Source organism: Stenella coeruleoalba, assembly GCF_951394435.1.
Source record: "Stenella coeruleoalba genome assembly, chromosome: 14".
Classification (NCBI taxonomy): domain Eukaryota; kingdom Metazoa; phylum Chordata; class Mammalia; order Artiodactyla; family Delphinidae; genus Stenella; species Stenella coeruleoalba.
Window position 1 is genome coordinate 69421929 of NC_137160.1, and position 26743 is coordinate 69448671.

Consider the following 26743-nt stretch of genomic DNA (forward strand, 5'->3'; position numbering starts at 1 on the left):
ACAGATGCAAATCAGGTCCTTGAGCAAGACAGGAATTTTCCTGCTTTGAAAATGGAAAATAGTGGTGTGATTTTTGTAGCTACCATCTCTTAAGCAGGCACCCAGTGTGTTCCAGACACAGTGGAAAGCAATCCACGTTTGTTATGTCATGGAAGGCTCACAACTCCTTCAGGGAGATGGGACAGTAGTTTAACTTCTAAAATACACAGCACTCAGCAACGTTCAGGGAGAGCCTTGCCTGAGGTCACACACAGGTATCTGGGGGCGAGGGGAGTCTGCCTGACTCCCAAGCCCAACCGGATCTCCTTCCATCCACCAGGCTGCGTGGAGATGGATACAGCCCTTCACCCTGGGGATACAGGACACTATAATGAGAATGCAGTCAGTGCAGTTCTTACAGAAAACTCAGAAGGTGTCTCACCAAAGCAGCGTCTTGCGTCCAGTTTGAGTTAATTTCAAGGGCAAAGCATTAAAAGATAAATGGACATAGGAAGGGCTACAGCAGGCATACCTCCTGAGGAGTGCTGAATACCCGATCTTTTGATGGCCTAATCTGCTATGATGTGGGCCTCACGATCTTCTGGAGGAGGGAGGCCAGCGTCTCCTCATCCCCTGGAGCCCCCGTGATGCTGAGCCCTCCCTGGCCTCTAAGAAGACTGGAGAGCGGTCTCAACAGAGCTCCCGGAGAACACCCTTCCTGTACTTTGACATCCTCCCCCAAGGAGAATGGCCTTTATTTTGGGGGGTGGGAGAGGGGAAGGAATATAAATCTAGATTCTCAGTTTATACAACAAAATAAATTCCAGATGAATTTTGTAAATGAAGAGCCAAATGTAAAAATTAATAAAATTCTAAAGACAAAAATGGAGAGTTAATGATACCACAGAGGGGAAGGCATTTCTTAAGCAGAAAAAAACAAAGAAATGAATCACAAAGGAAGGGAAAATTGGATAGATTTGTTTACCTGAAATGAAATAGAAAACAGAAGGTGTAACTAAAGACTTAATAAATGAAATTAAAATCCAGCTGACAGAAAGAGAAAAACAAATACCGTATGCTAACATATATATGTGGAATCTAAAAAAAAAAAAAAAAAAAAAAAAAAATGGTTCTGAAGAACCTAGGGGCAGGACAGGAATAAAGACCCAGATGATGTAGAGAATGGACTTGAGGACACGGGGAGGGGGAAGGGTAAGCTGGGACGAACTGAGAGAGTGGCATGGACATATATACACTACAAAATGTAAAATAGATAGCTAGTGGCAAGCAGCGGCATAGCACAGGGAAATCAGCTCGGTGCTTTGTGACCGCCTAGAGGGGTGGGATGGGGAGGGTGGGAGGGAGACACAGGAGGGAGGGGATACGCGGATATAAGTATATGTATAGCTGATTCGCTTTGTTATACAGCAGAAACTAACACAACATTGTAAAGCAATTATACTCCAATAAAGATGTTAAAAAAAAAATCCAGCTGACAAACAGATGAAAAATATTTGTGGGCTTCCCTGGTGGCGCAGTGGTTGAGAGTCCGCCTGCCGATGCAAGGGACACGGGTTCGTGCCCCGGTCCGGGAAGATCCCACATGCCGCGGAGCGGCTAGGCCCCTGAGCCATGGCCGCTGAGCCTGCGCGTCCGGAGCCTGTGCTCCGCAACAGGAGAGGCCACAACAGTGAGAAACCCGCGTACCGCAAAAAAAAAAAAAAATTTGCAACACTTATGATAAACAAATGGTTAGTGCCCCCATATTTTTTTACCAGGCTCTTGCATATCAAATAGAAAACACTAAAACCCTAAGAGAAAAAAAGTCAAAGGAAATGAACAGTTCCCAGAAGAAGAAATGTAAACGACGGATGGACCCATGAAAAAATGTATATAGACAATCTCACAAGAAGCAAATTCTTGGTTTGGCACAGATTCTAATGAGTTGATTCTGTATTGGCGAGAGGAGGGTGAGCTAGGTCACTTGACCAACACTGGAGAGGGAAATCACCTTTCTTTTTTTCTTTTTTTTTTTGGTCACACCTCAAATCAGAGATCAAACCCGTGCGCCCCTGAAGTGGAACCGCAGAGTCTTAACCACTGGACTGCCAGGGAAGTCCCCGGAAATCACCTTTCTGGAAGGCATCTAGTTATGTAACAAGAGACTTAAAACTTCTGTTTCTGACCCACTAATACCACCACTTCCAAGAACCCATCCTCAGGGAAGATCATGGGTCCGAAGACTGAAACCATCCCAAATACTTCCACTACAGCATGGATTGTACCTACAATGGGATTCTGTACTGCTCTTTAGAAAGCTGTTAAAGACTAATGATTAAGATAGAACGTGGTAAAAATCTCGTAAACAAAAACTGCATTTTCGAAATGATGTTGAATTTTTGAATGAAGTTGACAGATGTGAGCACGTGGCTGTATGAACCTGCGTAAATGCAGAAATATTAGTGGAAGGATATTCACCATAAAATTAACAGTGGGTTTGGGAATTGAGGAGAGTGTTTAATGTTCTTCCTTATATTTTTATATGTTATAAATGTTCTATTATAAACACATATTATTTTTGTAATAAGGAAAAATTTTAAGCCAGTCCAGTAAAATTAGAAAAGCCGCCCTCTACTTGGGGCCATTTGGGCAGGCAGGAGCCTCAAAAGATGCGTACGGTAAGGCAGGGCTTCTCAACCCTGGGTCAGATAATTCTTTGTGGTGGAGACTGTCCTGTGCATTATAGGATGTGTAGCAGCATCCCTGGCCTCTACCCACCAGATGCTAGTAGCAAACTCCCCAAGTTGTAACAAACAAAAAGGTCTCTAGACATGGCCAAATGTCTCCTGAGGGGGAGGGGGGACAAAAATCACCTCTGGGTGAGAACCACTGCAACCAGGGGTAAGGAAAGAGCACTTTTCATCTGTTTGTTCTGGGGGTGATATTCATCTATCCTTTGGTTCGCTCATTCATTCCTTGAACAGACATTTTCAGATCCTGGCTCTGTGAGCTGGGAGAACTGAGTGCTAGTCCCATGTCAGATTCTCACACTGTGACTTTAGGAAAGTCGTCTAAGGCTCCTTTATTTGTAAAACACTCCCTGAGACCCTGGCCCTGCCATAGGGAGTGTGCGGCCAGGGACAGCTCCAGGTAACTCCAGGCTCTGCCCTCAGGAGGTCACAGTCTGGGAGAGACAGCCACTATACAAACGGCTGTATTTGTTCAGAGGGATGGGTGTTAACAGGGGCCTGTGAGTGGTGATGGATGAATGGAAGAGAGAGACTCTGTCAGGGGTAGCGATGGTGGCAATGCCTTTAAGGATAGCCCTTTACATGTGCACCACACTTTAAGTGGCTCTTCAGAGTCTTGGCAGGAAACCGATGGTGCATCTGGTGGGGTAACCTAGGAGAGTTTAAGAATGGGGTACTTTCAAAGGCGAGGGAGGGGGAGAGGGAAAGCAACAGGGGATGATGACGCAGCAGCACCTGGGGGCAGCAGCAGCTGAGAGCCCATCCATCCCTAGGCCTCAAGGAGTCACAAGAGGGACTGACACTGGGTCCTGGAGAGAGCTGTGGCTGCCACTGTGGGAGAGAGCCACCCAGCAGGAAGGGAGGTGGTGGGTAGGGCAACACAGCCATTGTCAACCCAGAGCCAGGCAGGGAGGGAGCAGAAGGAAGAAATATCTCAGCCTCACTCTACTCCTGCCCTCCAATTTCCTGACATTGCCTCCCACTGGCCAAACCATACAGGGCACAAGAGAGCAAGGGAGCCTGCTGATACAGCCCACGTGGGTCCGCTACCTGAGTCAAACTGCAGATGGAGAAGGATAAAGAGGCTCGAGAGGGGCATTCAGACGTCCAGGGCAGAAAGCACTATCTCTTGCCTTCTCGTTCCATCCCTACGACAGTCCTGCAAGGTAGATTTTATTATCCACCTTTTATATAAGAGGAAGCTAAGGTTCAGAGAGGTATAATGATTCTCCCAAAGTCATACAGCCAAAAGGGATGGAGCCTGGATTGAAAGCATGGTTTGCCTGAGTTTCTGAGCTCCAGGCTTTATAGTTAGGAGAATCTGGGTTCAAATCCCAGCCCCCTCCACTTATTAGCTTTTGACCTTGGGTAACACCTGTGTATCTCTGAATGGACCAATCTGTAAAGTGGTGCTAGTGACTCCTACACCAGTGGGGCTCTTGCTGAGTGGGGAGGGAGCTCATTCAGGCAGAGGCCTGCCCCACTTCCCACTGGGTAGTTATTAACCAGAGCATCAGACTCTACATTAGGCAGGGGGCAATTTGTCTGCCTCTTCCGCCACCTGCAGAATCGATCTCCATGCTCAGCTGCTTCATTGAGATTCAGGTCCTCAGCTCTGGGACTCCATCCCAGTGTCTGGTCAATAGCTTATATTTTTAATTTGCCAATAATCAGTTGGGACCTTGGCCAGTGCCCCGCACATGGCTCAGCAAGATCGCTCAGCAGTGGGGAGAGGAGAAGAGGGCAGTGTGCGTGAAGGGGAACAGACCCTGAGCTGGGCTGATAAACCCAGGTGGGGATGGGGGACAGCTGGGTACCCACAGCAGCCTGACTTTCCAGGCCACGGCCTGGGTGTCAGGAGACCTAGGGAGTCATGGATAAGTACACAAGCCTGAAGTCAACAAAACCTGGGTTCAATTCCAGCTCTGCCGCTTTAAAGATAGGTGGCCTTGACCAAGAGACTGGCCTCTCAGAGCCTTTCTTTCCCCATTTGTCAGGCGGCTGCCATAATAACAACACATAACCCATAGGGTTATAGAACAGCCACATGGGTTAATAAATGTGAAGTGCCTAGGACAGTGCCTGGCCTATTATACACATTAACTATTGAGATTTTTTGTCAAACAAGAGAGACAATTTGTAAATAAACAGTGATTTTCAGTGCACTTGCTGATTCCCAATACAGAGGGGTAGTCTGACACTCACAGAGGGGAAATGATCATCCCCAGTTTACAGACAAGGAAGTTGAGGCTCAGAGAAGCCAATTTACTTTCCCAAAGTCACACAGCTGGGGTGCAGAAGAGCCAGGGTTGCAAACCCATGGAGTCCAACCCCAGGCCTCCTGCTTCTAATCATCCTGCAAAAGACAGATTCTACAACTTAAGTGTCCAAAACAAAGAGGAAAACGATACAGCTTTACCTCCCTCCCTCCATTCTTGGGCTTTTTTGTGAATAAGTGTATTGCTTCCTTTTCTCACTGACAAGGAGGCACCAGTGCCCACCGGAGGGCAGGGAAATGAGGACAGCGGGAAAATCTGTTTTCCTCATGAGTCTTTACCCATCCTGTCACTAAAAAAAAAAAAAAAATCTCAGTTCCTACCCATCCTGTGCCCTTCCCAATAAAAGAGCCCAGGAGAGACCAGGAGTACTGGGACAGGGGTGGCTGAAGAAGCCAGCATTGCCCCAGGAGGGAGTAGGGGTCTTCCCAACGTCAAAGGCAGACAGCATTAGAGCCAGGATATGAACACAGGACATCGACGGCCAGTCCAGGGCTTTCTTGGCTGTCCGTGTCTGCTTACCTCGTCCTTTGCCTCTAACATCATGAGTGCCTGATTCCCCATTCTGCGGTCACTGTTGGTGCCTCTTCTTGTGGACTTCACTGTCAGGTTCCAATGGACAGGGAGATTCTCAAAGACAAGCCAGGCAAAAGCTCCAACACCCTGTGGGTTGTCCAGCAGGCTCCAGAGGTACACAGGCTTCCCGGGCTTTCCCCTCTGCAGCCTCTGGGACCCACACAGCCCTGGAGATTTCCTCCTCTTTGCTTCCTGCCAGGCTGCTTGTTCTCCAGAGAAACTACCCCGAGTCTGATCTACTGAAGTAAGCTTTTCCGCCAGAAACCTCCCCAGACACCACTAGAAGCCCGCATAGGTAGAATTCAGAAGCTGCTAAACGCACCCAGAGGCTCCCCGAGCTCCTGGGACCGACTGCAAAGTGTAGATCACAGGCGGGATCACAGATGCCCCAGAACATCAGTTCCTCGGGAGCCTCAGTGACCACCTAGCTCCCTTCCAACTGAACAGAGCAATAACTGAGGCTTGTAGATGGGGAGTGACTTGCTGAAAGATGCAGAACCGGCTGGTGCAGAGCCGGGATCCTCTTCTCTGTGCACGGTACCCCTCACATCCTCACCGATGGCGGCAGTAGTGGGTGGGCCAGAGCAAACCCATCCTCATGGCTGCAGACAACTCCAAGGGAAGCAGGCTTTCTTGAGAGCCTCCTAGTGTGGAGATTTCTCAAACTGTGGTGGTTGGAGTAAGGCGAGTGAGTTTTGTCTATGCTTTGCTGTTAGCTTGTTGAGTAAACCCAGGAAAGTCTCTCTCCCTCTCTAAATCTTAGTTACTCCATCTATAATGGATCTTAACAAGTCATCGGAGTAATCGGGAGGATGAAGCACCATCATCATCACCTTTTCCTCCTCACCTCCTCTTCCTTATTCTCTTTCTTTGCAGCTCTCATTTATTAAACATTTGCTGCATACTCAAGACATATTTCAAAAAAAAGTTTGTAAGAAGCTGAGGAGGAAGTTCTTATTACCCTGCTTTCCAGGTGATGAAACTCAGGGTTGGAAAGATTTCTTTGCTTGTCCTGGGTCACTCTAATATCCCCAGAGAAGCAACCAGCATTTGGACCTGAGCAATCAGAGAGTCAGCAACCTTAACCCCTGGTCCAACCCTCCTCCCATGCAGGAGAACCTGGCCACTGAGGAGACCCTGCACAGGTCGGTGATGATTCTTCCCCTGAGGTTCTTACTGGTTTCACAATCCAGAGCGGTCACATTTGAGCCCAAGCATGAAGCATTTGGTCAGCATCCCAGGAGGGCCAGCTTTAATTCTTCCTGCCTGTCCCTCAGCTGGGACCGAGGACGGCAGGTGGGTTTGCTGAGGAGCAGTCAGATGTGGCGTGGGTCAGGAAGGGGCATTTAACATGTTTGGGTTTCAGTGGCTGGGGGGTCATCCATGCAGGAAGTGACTTGAGTCTACAGATTTCCCATAGGGTTGGGGGTGTCAGCCAGCCTGGTGATGGGGAAGCCCTTGGGCAGAGAGGTGGAGGTGGCATTGCTAAGCCTTTGTACCAGCACAGCGTCCCTTCCAGATTATCCTCACCATCTGATATACCTGCCCCACTGGCTGTATGGCTGGGGCAGACTACCTCCCTCTCTGGGCACAATTTCTCAATCAGTGTAACATATACATTGGGGCTGAGAAATAGCAGTGCCGTCTATAGCTACTTCTTCAGAAGTTCCTATTCCCTGGTTAGAGTCTCTAACTTCTACTATCTGCCCATTAGAATTACTTGGGCAGGGGGGAGGGCGTCTTAAGAATGTCAATGCCCAGGTCCTGCCTCAAAACAATTAAAAATACTTGGGGATTGGGCTCAGGCATCAATATTTTTTAAGATCCTCCAGGTGGCTCACACTAGTAGTTGCTCTGTACCATCCCTGGAGCAATGTCTCTGAGTGGCAGGTGTGAGTAGCGCCATATGACCAATAAGAAACGGAGGCCCAAACAGGGAAATGATCTGCCCAAGGTCACAAGTAAAGACTCGGAGGTCTCTGTCCAGAGTGCTGAAATGGGACGTCCCTGGACTCTGGCCTAAGGCTGGTGCCTGTGTTCCTGGGATCCCACTCTTACCTTCTCACAGATTGCTTGTCCCATAAAAGACATTTTCTCTTGTTTTCTTTCTTCCTTTCTCTCTGCATATCATTTTCTCTCTCCCTCACTCCCCACCTCTCTCTTTTCATAAGTGTATCTCTTCCGCCCTCCCTCTCTGTTTCTCTCTCTCTCTCTCTCCTCTCTCCCTCTCACTTTCTCCCCATCTCTTCCTTGTTTTATCTTTCTCTCCATCTCTTTCCTTCTTCTGCATTTCTCTCTACTTTCTCTTCTTTTTGCCTCTCTCTCTCCATCACTCTCTCTCCTCCTTCTATCTCTTTCTCTCCCTCTCTCCTGGCTCCAATCTCCACCTTCCCAGCTGCTCCTTAGGACCCTTGACTTGAATCTCTTCCTCAGCCACTCCCTCTCCCTCTGGCTGCCTCCCTAAGAGCAAACACTGACCTCTAGACCAAATTCTCCTTCCCTATCCTTGCCCAGCCCTTTGGAGAAGTCTAGCTTCTCCCTATGACCCTAGATGGGGATTCAGAACCAGAGATGTCCTTTCCTTTTCAATCTCCCACTGTAGAGAGATCCCACCACTGGGGAAAATGGCTTCCCATAATCCAGTGGGGGCAATGGTTTCACAGCAGCCCCTCCCAATGGGGACACATTCCTTCAATCAAAAAGCCTCATGCTGAGCATCTACTGTGTGCAAGATTCTCGGAACAGAGCAATAATGGAGGTGGCCTGACCGCTTCTCCCCTCTTTCCAGTGAGGGACACAAAAAACAAGCAAAGAATTTAGACACTGATTTTAATTCTTTATCATTAAGATAATGGCCAAGATGTTGGGGTAAAGGATGACTCTGGGGTGGAACACGGCTGCTTTAGGTTGAAAGGTCAAGGAAAAGTGTCTCCAAAGAACTGACATTTAAACCAAGACCTAAAAAATGAGACGGAATCGGCCATGCCAAGGGCCAGGAAAAGAGGATTTCAAGCGGAGGTCACAACAAGTGCAAAGGCGCTGACCCTGGAAAGAGTCGGATATGGTCCAATAACAGAAATAAGGCTCATGAAACTGGAATAACAGAAATAAGGAATAAGTATCAGGAGATAAGGTTGGGGATAGCACGTCCTTGGAGTCTGCAAACAGAGTTTTTGTTTTATTTTTGGTGTCATGGGTTTGGGGCTGGGGTGAGCCTATCATCTCTTCTGCATGGTCATTGCTCCCTGAGTGCAGTAGGATGGGAAAGAGTGGACATAAGGACATAGATCATTGCACAGTTTTGGCTTAGATTTAGCGGGTCTTTAAAAAGTGGTATTTTCCCCCTTCTCTTTCCCAACTCCACCCCACCAGGGATTCAGCAATTCTAACTCACCTATCCCCCTCACAGAACCTAAATCTAGGGCCCTGCCTCAGGAACAGTGGCAAAATCATCATCATCACCATCATCACCATCATCATTATTTCCAGGTGGCTCTAACTGACATAGAGATGAAAGCAAGGAATAAATTAAATGATCCTGAATGGTCTAGTTCAAATTTTTGCCATAAAGGTAAGGACAAATGTATTAATCCCATAAGCATTTACAGAATGCCTGCTGTATGCAATAGAGAGAGAAACAGACCCCTGAGTAGCTAATAGGAATACTAATATGAAAAGCTGCTAACACTTATTGGACATTTGCTAAGGGCCAGTCCCCTTGCTAAGGCTTTTACATGAATAATCTCTAAATCCTTATGATAATCCTATGAGCATTTCCACTTTTCTGATGAGAAAATTGAGACACAGGGAGCGGAAGCAATCAATTAGGCAAACTAAAATCTATCTACTCCATCCCTATCCTTGAAGCAATTTCTGGTTGCTCCTCTTGCCCCCAACCCCCTAAAATGTTACCTTAGAGGGAACATATAGTTCAGCCTGGGAGAATCAGAGGTCAGTTTGCCCAAGTGAATTCCAATTTGAGCATTTTTAGTCTATTTATACTTGGCTTCTCTGAAATTATTTCTTTAAGTGTAAAAAAAAAAAAGGGTAATTGTTCAAGAAAGGGTGACTGGTGCAATAATAATAGTAGTTTTAGAATTCATATCCATGTTAGCCCTTACGAGTAACTTCTTAAGCCCAAGGGACGACCTAATTAATGGTAGAGTTTCAGGCACGTTGTCGAGAAGAGGGAATAGTATGTTTTTGGGTGAAAGTCTGAGAGTGGTGGCTGATCCAGGGGCGGAAGGTTTCAATAGAGACAGCCTGTCCCTCTGGGCTGAGATAAGTGTCCATCCTCCTCCTTAGGGAGACCAAAGGGGAACCTCCTCACTGTACCCCCAGCACTGACATTCTCCCCCTAAGCCCTTCCTCAGAGTCACAAGCTATTTCACCCTTTCTGGAACGCATGACTAATAAGCGCTTCGTCAAAGGCAATGTTCAATCGTGCTGTGGATGAAGGGACTCACGCACCATATATCACCCCAGCTGCTCTTACAAGCAGGAGATCGATAATCTAGCAATAGACATTTCATAATTAAAAGCAGACGACGAAGAAGATGACAAAAAGGGAGAAGAGGGTGGGGAAGGCAAGGACCCTGGCAGATGGCCCTGCATTTTCTTTAGCTTTTCGGTTCCTAAGGCTCTGGTGGATTTACCAGAACAATAAGTCCTGTTTGGAGCTGTCCCAAAAGGCTGGCTGGAAAGGGACTTCAGTAAATTCACGTGGTCCGTCCGCCTGCCTGGAGGCTGGCTGGGGATAAATGCTGCCATTTTTAGACTTGCTGAAGTGCCTTTTAAGACCCCACCGATGTCTTTCTGCATTACCCAAAGCTCACTGGATTGGACGTCCATTCCTATTCTCTACCCACCAGCTCCATCTCCTTTCTCAAGTTAAGCTTACAGATCTTCCTCTAGGAAAATCTTCACCTCAGGGTCATTTGGTCCAGCATGGGATGAACATGACCTCCCCAATCTTGAGGTGGTCATGTGGACCGTCCTGGCCAATAAGAGCATCCCATTCATTCTCAAGGCTGGAACAGTTGGCTGACGGATGCACATGTGACCTAAGTCAATCAAGGTAAATTCTGGGACTTTCATTAGAGCTGTTCCTTTCTTAGCTGGGGTTGGATGACAGAAACCTGAAGCTACTGTGGACTATCTTGTCATTATGGATTTAAAAAATGACTTCCAGCTGGCACACTGGAAAACAAAGCTGATAGATGGAAATGTGGGAAAAGAGAGAGAAGGAAACCAACCAAGTCCTGGCAAAACTGGTGGACCTCTGAATTCAGCCACGCATGAATCCAGTAGGTTTTTAGTTACGAGACCTCACAAATTCCTCTTTTGCCTAAATTACTTTGGCAGTGGAGTTTTCCTCTCTGTATATTAAAGAGTCCTGACAAATCCGTTAGACTTTCTAGGTCCACCCATCCAATAAATAAGTTGCTTAATGTAAAGGAAAATGCACAGATGGAGTTGGATTCAAAGTCCAGCTCCTGACTGCACTATCTACTAGCTGTGTGATCTTGGGCAAATTGCCTAAGCTTTTGGAAACTCAGTTTCCTCATCTGTAAAATGGGTATGGTGCCACCACCAAAGGGTTGTTGTGAGGATTAAATAAGATAGTGTCTAGTTGGAAGATGTCATTGTGAAGACCCACCACTTACATCACCACCATTTTCAGGAGCAGACTGGATCTGCTAGCATGCTCTGGTGAGGAGAAAAGATGTGTGGCAGCATCACCTGGACCAAACCTGCAAAACAAAAATGTATAAAGCTTAATTGAGGTAACAATTAAGTATAGAATTAGCAGGAGGTCATCATGATGCTAACATGAAGATAAAATATCATTTGTTGAACATCCAAATGGCACCATCCACTTTATTTATATTACCTTATGTAATTTTTACAATTCTATGAGGAAACCAAGGTTCAGAGAGATGAAGCAACTGTCCTAAGGTCAAACAGCTGGCAAGCCTAAGTCCAGAGCCTGGGCCCCTAAGCACTGGGCTGTGCCAGTTCCCAATAATGAAGCCCAGGTCTTGGAGGCTGACCATGTACTGAGCAAGCCTCTCTAAGTATCTCCCCATTGAATCTTCTTACCATCCTTTTGAGAACAGCTTGGGGCCCATTTTACAGGAAAAAGCAGCAGTGCTAGGTGGCAAGTATGCTTAAAGAGGGAATCCAAGGTTTCACTGCTTGATTTGGTATAAATTGAAATTTTATGTTATATATATTTTGCCACTATTTAAAAATGTTAAAAAAATAACATTTTTAAGAGCACATATGCACATATCCTTTGACCCACTGCTGGGAAGTACCTTGGGAAAATCACACTGATATCCTCAAACTAGAGATGACTTACGGGTCTATCACTGTCGTCCTGATTTTAAAATAAGGGACATACATATATAAGAAGCTATTAATTGCGCAAAAGAATGAAGTAGAACTGTTTATGTTCACTATGAAAAGATATCCAACTATATTAGTAAATGAAACAAGACGCAGAACGACAACAAAACGAAACACCCCAAAGCAAAAACCCCTCTATGGTCCATCGCGTCCTCCCCGTCAGCTTCACCCCACACCTCTCCTCCATGCTCCCGGCCCAGGGAACCTTTGCTCACCCATCTCCTCTGCTGGGAATGCCCTTCATTTCCACATTCTTGAAAGAAATCCTCATCAGCCTCTGTGTCCCAGCACCCAGCCCCACCTGGCACAGAGGAGGGATGCAGTGGACGTGCGTTGGACGCCCAGTGGTGTGACTGGTGAGGAATGTGACCAGAGTCAGTTCCTAACTTTGAGTCTTTTCCTTGGTCATCCTCCTTGTGAATTCATGTGGGGTGGGAGGGTGAGGGGATAGGAGTGACGTTTTCAGGCGTCTGCTTGGTTCCAGGCACCATTCTGGGTATTTCCCTTAGATATGTTTTCTTTGAATCTTTAGTTTTGTCCTTTTATCATCCTGTTTTACATGTAAGAAAACTAAGATCATGGGAGAGAGGATTTAACTCCGACGAGGTTACCGGCGGCTTGTTGCTGGGTTTGGGGTATACACCTAGGTAGGAAGGAAAGGACGGTGGAGCAGCTGGTACACCCAGCAGCACACCACGCCCGTAGCATTGAGACCCAGTGCTATGGTGGAGTTCTTACATCTGATCTATAGAGTGTCATTCAGGCTATGCCGATACACGGGGAATGGCCACTGGCAAATTGACCCATGAACGACTACTCATTCACCATTGAAAGGGATGTACGTTTGTTGAGACGCCGTGGGCCTTCCTGAGAGCTGTCATCCTGTGACAATATTGACAGAGTTTGTGCCTCCACCTCGTAAAACCCCAGTGTACACACGTGGGGAAAGCAAGCCCATCCTCTCTCACTGAGAGAATAAGTGTAAGGCATTAAGGAGACTCTGATTAAACAAACAGATGTTTTTAGTCGGCAATAGAAGTGTCAACATGATCCTAATTAATGAATGTCTTAATGGCTGTTCTCTGTTTGAAGACAATAGTCACCGCCTTCTAGATGTATCCACAATGACTCACAGGGCACACACAAAGAGCCTGCACAGGGTGGGGCTGCAAGCCGATATGCCCACAGGCAGCACCAAGGAGCACACCCTGAGCTCACAAAAGGGACACAAGGCGGTACAGAGTCACACACAGGGAATGTGCACCAAATCTGCAGGGATTATGCAAGACACTTGGGATGCAGGATGTCAGAGGACGTCAGAGGACACACGTGAATACACATTCACAACACACACCATTCACGCACAATGCACACACAACACCTGGGCCATCCACACATCCCCTACAACAACACACAATGTACACAGAGCACCCATATCACCCACACAACATCACACAATGCACGTACCGCATATACCATGCTCATAGGATCCAACACCACCATCCACATGACACACACACAACGCACACAAAACATCACTATATGCAACACACACTCAGTACATAACACACATACTCAACATGCATACGCCACACACACAGCACGCCACAACACACACACACACACAATTCCAGGAAAGAGCTCATAATTCACGGAGTGCTAGCCTGACACACAGCACACACACTCACACACGTTTAGTATCAATAGTAGTAATAGCCACTGTGTGTATCCACCATGCTCCAGACTCTATAATAAGACATGAAAACAGAAATGAAGAGGGTAGAGTCTCTTTCCTCCAGGGTATCCCAAGCCTACAGAGAAGCCTGAGGACCTGCCTATGAGATGTATCAAGAGAACTCCTCTACATTATTTATATGTTTGTGTTTTTGTGTTTATACATATTTTCATGTGTTTCAACAAGGTAAAACATGGGGAAGGGTTGCTATGCAGAAAAAGTACTGGACAATATTGAGTTGTGCTGCAGACACGCAATGATCTTTTCAATGAACATGTAGAGGAAAAAAAACATTCTGCAACTCTTACTGTATTTATCCTTAGCAATGGTGTTTTTATTTATCTCAAAGGCTCTGATAGTGTGTAACTAAACAGTTCTCCCTTTTTACCCCGGCTGCTAGGAAGCTCAGAGCTATATTTTTGATCCACACATGGTAGGGGTGTTGGTTTTCATAGCACACATTTCTGAGTGTTATATCTGGCACTGTCTTATGTTCCTACATGCATTTTTCTTTCATTCTATTTTTAAAATACACTTTTAAATGAATAAGCTCTTTCTGGAACAATACGGGATCAGAAAGAGTTTAGTTAGATAGATGTATTAGGACAGGTAAGCTGCTGTAACCAAGGACCTCCATTTCTCAGTGGCTCAGTATAATAAAGGTTTATTTCTTGCTCAAGGCACAGTCTAATGTGGGTTGGCATGACGTGGGCCATCGTTCCATGCAATCATTCAGGAACCCAGGGTTCCTTCCATTGAGTGGCATTTAAAGTACAAGAAAAGAAAGTAGGATCATGTCCTAGGTGTAGCTCTGTCTTTATCCCGTTGCACAGTAGGACCTCAGGAATGACACACACTAGGACCCAAGGTCGTGTCCAGAGGAGGAAGAGGTAGCCTCCAATGGGCAAGAAAGAGAAGATGCCAGGTAGGGTCAGTCTCTGAGCTAGGCATTGAGGACAAACCAATTCTGGGTCTGCAGAGAAGGTGAAAAGCAGATGGGCAGACAGACATCTGGGCAAATCAACAGAGGTAAGAAATGGTGGAGAGTTTGTGGAGACCAGTGGGGACCTCCTTCTAGCTGAAGAGTGGGATGCAAGATGGTGGCGGAGGGCCGGCATGGTGGAAAGAAAGGCAGAGCCCAGCCCAAGAGAGCCTTGAATGTCAGACACCAAAACCATCTCTTTATACCACAAGCTTTTACTCTATTAAAACCCAACATCTATTGGGTGCTGAGAACTCTGCTGAGTGCTTCACTTGCAATCATGGTATCCATTTCCATAATAACACCGTACGGCTCAGTACTACCATGATCCGAATTTTACAGGGGAGGACACTGAGGCTGAGAGAGGTGAAGGGACTCACCTGAACTTACACAGGCGGAAAAGAGCACTGTCAGAGGTTGAAACGGTACACTTTCTTAATTGCTACCCTCCAGGGCCCTCTCCTGTGTTATGGTCATCACGGTGGCAGGCTGGGTTACATGGCGAGATCAGAGGGCAGCCTGACAGGGGTGACCAGCCCAAGTCTCAGAGTCAGCCACGGTTCATAAACTCAGTCCCCAGCCCTGTGTGATGCCCCTAAGCTTGGAGCCTCATTTTCTCCCACCTGTAAAATGGGGCTAATAATGCTTCCACCGCAGAGCTCCTACAAGACGCAACATCATTTAGCCCAATGCCTAACACACAGTAGGGGCTACGTCAACGGTGGCCATTATTATTATTGTTGTTTTTGTTGTTGTTAAAGGGATAGAGGGATCAGGGAACAGGCTGCTATCCCAGCCAGGAGACAAGTAATTTGGGAATGCTCTAGCAGAGGCTGTGGAAAGGGACAGCTGTGAAGGAGATTAAGGAAATTCACACGGAATATATGTACGTCTGGTACGTATGGCACTTTGGCAAAGACAGAATCGGGATGGATGCACTTCTCCCCAGAAAGATGTGAACGGCATTTGGCATCCCTTGTTGTTCAAGCCAGGAGCAGTCCTGCGTGTGTGTGTGTCTGTGTGTTTCATGCAAATGCGGGCACGTGGAGATGTAAATTGCACACAGCTCGGAAACACAGGGGAGGGTGGGGAACAAAGACGGGGACGGGCGCTCCCTCCCCCACCCCAAGAAACCGAGGCACTGGGCATCCTGAGGGGCTGGAGTGTGGATCTGAGCCCTCTCTTCTACTCTGGGCCAGAAGCAGGCACTTGGCATCAATGGACTTGTCTATAAAATGGGGCTGAGATCACTTCACCTCTCTTGAATCTGGGGCTGGATTAGATCTATCTTGGAGGTCCCTTGTGGCCCAGGATCCTAGACCACTGACAGGGGATGATTTGTACAAGTAGGAGAGGAAGAACAAGTTCTAAGAAGGGATCTCGGCTTCTTGATGTCAGTGGACTTGGGGGAGAAGGAGGGCAGATAGTGGCAAAAATATCCAATGTCTCAAGGAGACCAGGAAAGAAAAAGGAAGAACTGTAAGAAATACAGAGAAAAGAAAACTGGAGCTGGGAACACCCCTGAGCAGGGCTTTCCTCTTAGACTATGAGCAGCATCCCGTCACCGTGCCCCTCCCTGAGGTCTCCTGCCCAAGGATCCTTGGTCCCCAGTGACCCTCCCCCTTGCAGTGGGGATGTGATCCTTGCCAAGACAGTGATTGGCAGAGACAACTGGAGAGGAACCAGAGACAGCACACCCTCCCCAAGACTCTCCCCTCGAGAGAGGGACCCCTGTTTTAAGCCCCTTAATGGTCCCCAAACAAAAGACCAGCATCAAAACTCAGGGAAAGTAATCTGGAAGCTGAAGGATGGACTCCAGCATCAGCCTGGCTTGGGTGGCTAGTCCCGGGTTCAGCTTATGCAGATCAAATGTCTTTGGCCCAGAGCCTTCATCTCTTGGGGCCTCAATTTCCCCACCTGAAATGGGGCTGAAAATAGAACGTACCTCCCAGGTTGGAGGTGAGGATCCACGGCCATAACTTGTCAAGTGCCTGCCTCAGTGTGTGGCAGAGAGTAAGGATCCTGCAACTGTCATTCACTGCCTCTCCTTTTGTCGGGGGGACACGGCCTCATTCAACCTTCTTTGCCATATCTTTGGTTTTATAGAAAGTCCTTCCTTCCTTTAGCCAAACACATGCAAACATTTTCTTTTTCCAAAACGTCTGTCTCCAGCTGCCTCTCCACTTATGTATTGATTTAGAAGATCAAAATAAAACGTGAGAAGCCGTAAGCTGTAACACTATTTTTTCCCCCCTCGGTACGCTCTGATTATGTGTAAACAGCAAATTGCAAATTATTTCCTCTTTATTTGTCAACTCCTTAAGCCACCTCTGGGTCTCTCAGAATGAGTAATTGGCTCTGGGACATCGTGTGACAATTGGCTCTGTGTAGATATTTATCTCCAGGGAGGCTTCTTCCAGCTCTTGGGTATTCCAGGAGAGAAGGCACAGGGTTGGGGGGGAGGTCAGACCTACATGATCTGGGGGTCTTTTACTCCCTCCATGGGATCTCTTTTGGGAGAGGGGTGGCAGAGAAGACCACAGACAAGTGATCCAAAGACAGACTTGTTGAAAAAGCCCAGCGGGGTTGATCTTTGTGTGCCATTTGCTGTCTCAGAATCTCTCTTGATTCCTGTTACACAGGGCAGAGAATACCTCCTTCCAGTAGTCCCCAAACCTTGCATCCCCAGGTTCTATCCTTAGAACCTTGTGAAACTCAACAATCTTTGTGGGGACAGGGAATACGGGTGGGTATAGCTGCAAATTCCTATCTCCTCTAGTCATGGAGTTTTACAACCTCGGATTCAAATGTTGGTTCTGACACTGAAAGAGCTGCAGAATTCTGGGCAAGAAATCTAACCTCCTTGTGCCTCTGTTTCTTCATCTTTAAAATGGGTATAGTCATAAAGCTACCCTGGAGGCTGCGATAATGTGTGCAGACAGGGTAGCAGCTTGCACAGAGCGCCGTTGTGGAAATTAGGAAAAGGCAGCTCTTCCTGGCAGAGATATTTGAGATCAGCATCCCCTCCTCCAGGATGCAAATTTACACCGGGGTCTGGGGAGCAGCTTAAGGACTGAGTCAGCTGTCCCTTGTCCCTTTGGCTGGGAGCTCTTCTGCAAGACCCACCCTGCACAGCTGGACCTGGCAGCCCTGCTTGTAAAGCACCCAGCAGGAGCCAGGCTCAAGGTAATCACTCAGTATCTGGAAGAAGTTGTGGTCACTGTCATCAGATCGTTTGAATGATTTTGACTTTTAAGACCTACGAAGGGCTAAGCACTCTGAAATTTTGTCATCTCTTTAACATACGGAGAACCTCTGTGTGAATCCCATTTCCACCATTTCCTGGGTGATGGGAAGTCTTTTCCCCATCCAAACCTCAGCATCCTCATCTGTGACATAGGAGACAATCATTCCCACCTAGCGCTGGGGTTTCGATTAGACAATGCATATCTCAAGTACTTGCAGTCCAGTGCCTGGCACATGCTAGGTGCTCAGTCAATCTTCGTTCTTTTGCAGCAAGCAAAAGGAGACCTCCCCACCATGGCTTTTTCCCTTTAGCACAAGCATCCATGGTACATCCTTAATTCCAAAGAAGCCTATGTACCCACAGTATACAAATCAGGCAAAACAGAGATGCTCTGATTGAAGCAAGGTCCAGGGAAGGGCCAAACATTCCCCCGCTACCCGGCCAAACACACACAATTTTTCTCACCCTGCAGCACCCTCTGATGCTATTTTAAGGAAGAACAGGGTTCCGGGAATGCAATGTGGCAGCCATCAGACTCAGACCCCTTTCCTGCTGAGATATTCCAAGACTGTGTTTGTGCTTTGACATCCACTGCCTTGTCATTCAATTCATTCTGACCTGGAGTGTGAGTGAGTGAGTGAGTGTGTGTGTGTGTGTGTGTGTGTGTGTGCACGCGCGCGCACGCCACAAACAAATGCTCAGAAAGAAAGCAAAAAGAAGTTCCACCAGCCATAAAGGGGAAATTACAAATGCATTTTTCTCTGCCTCCGGCACATTAATAAAAGAGCTTACAAAACTGCAAGTGAGTCGAAGAAGGGCAGCCTCACAACAACTGGAAGGCGAGGAGGCAGGCGGTGGGGAGGGCACTGCTTCCTGTACAGTCACCTGACTTCATGGCCGTTCCCAGGCTGAGAGAGTCTGTCTGTGGAGGCTGCAGGGAGGACGATGAGCTCATGCATTAAACATCAGGGGGACCCTCACAATGTGCACTGTGGGCTGGGAGAAGAACACAGAGGAGGACAGGCTGGGGGGGCGGTGCGCTTGTGACATGCCCCAGAATGGCAGTGCCTGTGGGCATAGACCTAGAGATTGTTTAGTGAGGGCTCCAGAAAAATCGCTGAAAACTGCAGGGTGGGAGATGAAGGAGGGTATGAAATGCAAAAAGTGAATAAAATGTTCTGGTGTCTTAAAGATGGGGGGGCCACCGTGGTCACTTTGTCTCCACGATCATAGTGAGTGGTAGCTATGTGCCATGAGCTGTGGGCTAGATGCTGGGGGTGGTCATTGAAGTAGACAGATTTATGGGTCCTGATCCTTCACCCCTAGATGTATCCATGCCTTCTGCCCTGGGACTTTGAAGCCTCTCCTCCTAGAGGGTACATCCTTGTCCATTGACTGAGCTTGACCACGTTCCTCACTTTGGTCAACGATATTGGAATGGAAGGGCCACGGTGCTTGTTCTGGGATGAGACCTTAAGAAACTATGTGTGTTTCCACTTTTTCTCTTGCACCTCTGCCCTCGCCATGTTCTGGTTGGATTGCTGGCCCTCAGAGGATGACACACATGTGGAGCTGAGCCAGACACCACCTGCAGCTCAGAGCTGCCCCAGCTGACTCACAAGATAAAACTAGATGAGAAATAAATGCCTATTGTTGCATGCAACTGAGATTTAGTGGCTGTTTGTTATGCAGCAACAGCTGACTGATACAGTTATATATGAAGTCATGCATTTTATTCACCTACTCATTCACTCAGTAATTATTTACTGATGCCTCCATGCCAGGCATTTGGTAGGCAGCAGGGATAGAATGGTTAATAAGAAATCTGTGAAAATGGGCAGAGATTTCAGATTTATTAATTTAAGGATTAAACACCTACCATGTGCCAGGCATGAAAATAAGTGCTGCAATTACACTGGCAAACAAAATACATAAGGCCCTACACTCAAGATGCTTACAGACAGCAGATAAAGCAAACAACAAAACAGAAAATTTCGAAAAGCCCCTGACTGAGAAGCTTGTCTCTTCCTTTTAAACTAGGCACTGTCCAGCAGAAAAGGTGAGAAAGGCAGTAGACCTTTATACTAGGAAGCGTTAAGTACTAGGACGAGATACCTACAGGCAGCTCAGAGGAAGGGACTCTAGGAGCCTCGGGTTGGAGAGAGTAAGAAGGTAGGTGAGAGAAGGTTTCTCAGGGCACAACATATCTGAGCTGAGCACTGAAGTTCAAGAAGTTTGCAGACAAAGAGGAAGGGCAAGGATGGAGTGCCAGGCAGAAGGTGCAGCAAGAACAAGGTAGGGAGGCAGGAAAGAGCACGTGCCTGAGGGCTAACACAAACGTCTGTATTTTACTGTAAAATAGAGTGTAAGAGGGAGAGGCAAGAGATTAGGGGCTGAGAGGGACCAGAGCATGAAGGAGTTTGGATGCCAAGCTGAGATGCTTGGACTTGATCCAAAGAAGGGAAATAGCCACAGAAGGGTCTGAGTACCCGGTTGCCATCTGAGACTTTTAGAAAGGTGGAGGGGCTGGGGTGAGACCACAGGCCAGGAGGCCAGGAGGAGGCTGAGCAGCAGTCCAGGAGAGGAAGGAGGACACCCACGCTGGGGCAACATGGGGATAAGAGATGGCCACACCCTTGAAATGATGGAATCAGAGATTGTACAGCTGGGTGTGTCCTGGGACCACCAAGTTCCATCTACTCCATTTGCAAAAACTGGGTCTTAGAGAGGGTGGTGGCCTACACATTAGTCTCACAGCAGATGAGTTTAGGGCTTGGGACTAGACTCGAGACCCTCATATTCCTAACCCCAAGTTCACTCCACAACACCACTGTGTCCCAATCTCTACCACTCGATTAATAATGATAATTAGGGCTTCCCTGGTGGTGCAGTGGTTGAGAGTCTGCCTGCCAATGCAGGGGACATGGGTTCGTGCCCTGGTCCAGGAGGATCCCACATGCCGCGGAGCGGCTGGGCCCGTGAGCCATGGCCACTGAGCCTGTGCGTCCGGAGCCTGTGCTCCGCAAAGGGAGAAGCCACAACAGTGAGAGGCCCGCGTACGGCAAAAAACAAAAATAAATAATGATAATTACAAGAACAATAATAATTACTATGACCCAACTACTGAGCCCCTGCTATGTGCTAGGCTCTGTGCTCAGCACACTGTGTGTAAAATCTCACTGAATCCTCCTAACACTCTGAAGGGTCAGAACTCCCCATTTTACAGATGAGAAACCTGAGGATCAGGAGGTGAAGTCACTCGAAGTTGAGCCTCAGTGTCTGTCTTAGTCTGTTTGGGCTGCTATAATAAAATACAAAACGCTGGGTAGCTTAAAGGATAGATTTACTTCTCACAGTTTTGGAGGCTTGGGAATTCAAGATCAAGGTGCCGGCAGATTCTGTCTCTGGTGAGGGCTCGTGTCCTGGCTTGTAGATAGCTTCCTCATTATGTGTGACACAAGAGGGAGGGAGGGAGAGGGAGGGAGGGGGAGAGAGAGAGAGAGAGAGAGAGAGAGAGAGAGAGAGAGAGAGAGAGAGAGAGAGAGAGAAAGAGATCTGCCTTCTTATTATTAGGACGCTAATCTCATTATGGGGGACCCACCTTCATGACCTCATCTAAACCTATTTACCTCCTAGAGGCCCCACCTCCAAGTACCATCACATGGGGGTTAGGGCTTCAACACTGGAATTTGAAGGGGGAACACAAACATTCCATCCATAACAGTATCTTTATTGGGGACAACTGTGCAGCTCCTGTATAGAGTTATGGCAAAGGGCTAAATGAAGTGAGGAGTATAAGTGCCTGGAACCTAGAAAGCTTTCAGCAAAGGAGAGTGACAACAAAGATGATGACAGAGACGGTGATGACGGTGATGACGATGATGATGATGATGATGATGATGATGATGGAAAAAGTCAGCTCTGTACCCTGGTCTGGACGCCACTGGGTGACTTTTGGCAAATCACCTAACTCTTTGGGCCTCCGTCTCCCCCATCATTCTAATGAAGACTTTAGCCTAAGGCAGTGATTCTCAGGGTGTGTCTCCTGGCTAGCAGCATCACTGTCACTTGGGAGCTTATTGGAAATGTGCATTTCTGAGCCCTCCCTGGACCAACTCTGAAACTCTGGGAGGAGCACTTAGCAATCTGTGTTTAACAAGTCCTCCTGGTAAGTCTGATGCATGTTCAAGTTTGATCTGGTCTACATGAATGATTTTTCAATTTTTTAAAAATGACATAAATGCTTTCTTATAAACAAAATCAGGAGAAGGCAGGTACATAAAGCAGATAAAAGTGGCAGTGCTAGGTTGGAGCAGAAACCAGCGCCCACAGCTCTGTCCATTCTCCCACCCTTGCCCACGTGAAGGCCAAGGGGAGGTGGAAGCTCTCTCCACCCTGTGTCAATTCCTCCTGCCAGCCAGAGCCCCATGCTCCCCATCCACCCGCCTCCCACCCCCCCAGCCGCCATTCCCGTTGACATGCTCGGTAACGTTTGGATTTGTTGTGGCCTCCTGCAACCTGGTCTATTTCTTCTCTCCCTGTTTATTTTTTTTTTTAACGATAGGTTTGAGCCCGTAATTCAGTTAATTATTTCCCAGAGCACCGGTTTGGTGGCTGTGGCACAGCACGAGTCAGGGGAACAGGAGACAGGTCCTCAGAAGCTTCTTTCCAGAAAATCTAATTTCATCATTGAGAAATCTTCTGTCTTAAGCAGGCTCCGCCAGCACCATAAATTTACATATTCTATATGCCGCTGCCAGAACGCACTGGGCCCTATTTGCATAATGCTGCTGGAGGGGCTGGCACTTCTCCTGAACCCAAATGCAGGGGGAGCAAGGAAGCAATTATTAAGCTGTAGACATTGGCAGGGAGAGAGGCCTCAGATGGATTTCAACTGCAAACCTCATTCGCCGCCTGGGCTGCTCATTACCCAAGGCCTAGATCCCAGGCTGATGTTGGATCCGAGGGCCTGCAACATGAGCGAATTGCTTTCTTCGGGTTATGTCTATAGCCAGGCTGAGGCCTGGTGTAGGGGAGCAGCTTTGGTTTTCCAGTGTTGATGGTTGGAGTAATCTTGTCCCTTTTCCCACAGGTAAATTTGTTTGTTGGAGGGTTTTGTCAAGTTGCCTTTGCCAACACATCCCTGCCCTTTTCTGTAACACACTTCCAAACACCTACAAGACAGGTCAGCAAGGGTTTGCCCACCTCCTTCTGACAAATCCCCAGAAATGCTTAGTTAAGAAAATGATCTTCAACAAAATCCCAGTTGGAAAGGGCATGTGGAAACAGGGATTGTCTCATGCCGTGGTGGTCCTGCTTCACATTTCTCCTTCTCCAAACTTAGGCTGCTGGAGAAGGTGGGGTCTTCCCTACTGCTGGCCTCTGAGAGGGTATAATCTTGTATACCTAGGCTCTGGGTCTCAGGCCAGGGATCCTTTGATGTTCCAGGATCCACAGGCCACTCTCTGTAGTTTCTGGACCTTCCAGAGCTCTGAGCTTGACCTCCAAGCCACTCCATGACCCACCACTCCCAACCTCAGTAGTCCATGGATGAAAATAGCTGCTGCTGACTTGGGACACCGTCTTCGTTTTACTCTAGCATTGATGTAAAAGGCTTCTTTATGGTCTCAATACTCAAAGAACAAGTCATGAGCACAGAGTGAACTCCTGGGCAGACTTCAAACCCAGCCCTTCCTGACAGTTTTTTCAACCAAGTTAATTCATGAAACACACAGACAGAAACCCACCTGTCCACTCCTACAGGTAAATTCCATGAGCATACTTGCCAGGTGATGCCAACAAAAGTGCTGGGCACACTTGAGAAGTTTACCAACAGAACAAAATATCATCATGGGAAAGGTAGAAAGCTGACTGAGGACAGCCAGTGCTTCACTTCAGATATTTAATAACAGACTAGGCGACTTTAATTTTTTCCAGCAAACATCTGTTATTTCTGAGGAAGTGGAGATACATTTGCAAATACCAGTTTCACTTCTGGCAGCCTTGATGCTCAAACTTGGTGGAGTTCATCAGAAATGCCATGACATCAGAGATGACCCGTGGCATGAAAAGTTCACTCCACGCCAGTATTCGAACAGAGACCCAGTTGTAAGAAATTTGAAACAGCAGGTCTTTCCACTGAGAAAAAAAAATTAAGCATCTCCACTTACTAAGAGGTACCATCTCCTCAAAAGACCTCAACATTTTGTCCTCAGCACTGACTGTCTCATTGCAAGAATTTGGAGGGAATTCACTTTTTCCATGATTGCATCCAACAGTGAATTATTTCTCCAAGAAAAGGAGATTGCTCCTGATTAGCCAAACCCAGGACTTCAAAAGCACAAATCGTGACTTTTCCAAAGGAAACCATTTTGATGCATAACTGGGGTTAGTCCTTCAGAGCAACAGATGGTCTTTAAAATTAGAATCCAGGGTGCAGATGTGGGTGTGTCCTCAAGCAAGTCCTTACCATTTCTAAGCCTCAGTTTCTGGATCTATCAAGTGAGGATGATAGCAGTACCTCTTCCTTATTGTCATTGGGGGAATTAGATGAGCTAAGGTTAAATAACCTGCCCAAAGTCACAGAATATTGATGGTCCAGGCGGGATTTGAACGCAGGTGTGTTTGTCTAGCCACCCCATTGCATGCTGGTACCCACCATGGCACAGGAATGCTGGACAGCTGGTGCTTATCAGTCATAGCAGCTGGCTTTCTGGGCTGAACTGCTGAGAGGGGCTGGGATAGGAGGTCTTCAAAGGGAGACATTCAAGGGAACATGGGGTTCACTGAACAAGTCAGCCTTGACCACTAGACCATAAGGCTCTGGTGACCATGATCCATGGGTGGCAGGTAACCACACTGAGGGGAGGAAGCCCAGCAGAAAATCCAGGGGACATCAGAGGGCATCCTTGGGTTCAAGGTCACCCACCCGCTCAGCCCTGGGTCTCCACTTGTCTGAGCCCTAAGTGTCTCAGATGCCAGGCATGACCTGGGGGGAAACCAGCTGGTCTGACCCATCCCACCTTGGGAACTAAGCTGTGGAGTCCTGGCCAGCCCAGGTCCATGATCCCCGGAGGACACAGGACTCCTAAGTGATGCTGGGTAAACTGAGCTCCATCCGTCTGTATCCGAGGGAGGAGGGAGGTGGAAGTTATGGTAGTGAGGGAAGGGAGAGCAAAATTCAGAAAAGTGTGCACCTGAGAATGACATGACCTGCAGATGCAGGTCGGGAGTGCACACGTGGGCAGGTCCACGTTGAGGATGGAGCGTCTAGGTGCACATGCGTGCAAGATTCCCTGGGCACGTGTGAGTGTGAACGTAAATGCTGGGAAGGTGGCGGCTGTGTCTATCTCCCTCACTGCTGAATTCCCAGCACCTGGCGCATGGTGCGAGATCAATAAACATTTGTAGAGTGAATGCATAAATGTGTGCTTGCGTGGAAAGGTTAAAGTTATCTGTTTTCTAACTTGACAATCTGTTATTTGCGCTTTCTGCCCAGGAAATACATTGAGAAAATGCTTGGCATGGTGATCTACACCCACCGTTTCTTTTTTTATTTATTTTAAAAATTTTATCGATGAACAACATACATACACAGAAGTGTGCACATCATCTGTGTACATTTTAATGGACTGTCACGAAATGAACACCCATTGCCACCCAGATGGAGAAGAAGCAGAACATTTCCAGCGCCCATAAGCTGCTACGTGCCCTGTTTAGTTACTATCCTCCACGGGTAACCTGTCTTCCAGCAATGTAGAATAGTTCTGCTTGTCTTTACACTTAATATAAATGCAATTGTGCAACTGGTACTCATTTGTGTTGGCTTCTTTCATTCAATATTTTGTTTGTGAAAATCATCCACATTGCCCAGGGAAGTTGTAGACTGCTTCTTTTCTTTCTTTTTTTTTTTTTTGCGGTACGCGGGCGTCTCACTGTTGTGGCCTCTCCCGTTGCGGAGCACAGGCTCCGGATGCGCAGGCTCAGCGGCCATGGCTCACGGGCCCAGCCGCTCCGCGGCATGTGGGATCTTCCCGGACCGGGGCACGAACCCGTGTCCCCTGCATCGGCAGGCAGACTCTCAACCACTGCGCCACCACGGAAGCCTGCTTATTTTCATTTTTATATAGCAAGCGTTGGCAAATTTGTTCTGGAAAGGGCCAGAGAGTAAATACTTGAGGATCTGCAGGCTATAGTATTTCTTTCGTAACTGCTCATCTTTGCTAGTTAGTGCAAAAGCTGCCATAGACTATATGTAAAGAATGGATATGGCTGTGTTCCAATAAAACTTTATTTACAAAATGGGAAATGGTCAGATATGACCATGGGCTGGATTTGCCCATCTTGTTATGTGGTATACCTTTCTGGGAGTATGGCACAATCTTTCAGTTTAAATGTTGATGGAGATTTGGGTAGTTCTCAGTTTTAGGCTGTTACAAAGAATGCTGCTCACACACATCTTCCGGCACACATATATTTTCATTTTTCATTTTTGTTGGGTGTATACCTAGGCATGGGATCTCTGGGTGCTAGGAGGTCCTGTCAAATGAGCAACTGTAGCACCGCTTGTTCTTAATTAGTTGAGCTCTTATATTTTCTACAGTGCAACTGTTTTCTCCTCTTCCTGCATGCTGTTGCTTTGCATGGGCACTGCTTATTTCTGCCACCAGGACCTGCCCTCAGAGGCTGCAACTTCACTGCAAGGACACAGGGAAGACAGCTAGCAGCTTGCACGAAACATGGCGGATTCATGGTGCAACCTGAAATTGAGGGGTTGGTGACACAAAG

The 26743-nt window shown here is 47.4% G+C and overlaps 1 long non-coding RNA gene across 1 annotated transcript in view; it reads right to left on the reverse strand.

The window, feature by feature from the left end:
• The window catches only part of LOC307196936, a 222781-nt gene that overhangs the window by 22752 nt on the left and 173286 nt on the right, over window positions 1–26743 (reverse strand). The window contains exon 3 of the long non-coding RNA XR_013831293.1: window positions 11248–11334. This is a non-coding gene — a long non-coding RNA (uncharacterized lncRNA). The remainder of the gene's footprint in view (window positions 1–11247; window positions 11335–26743) is intronic.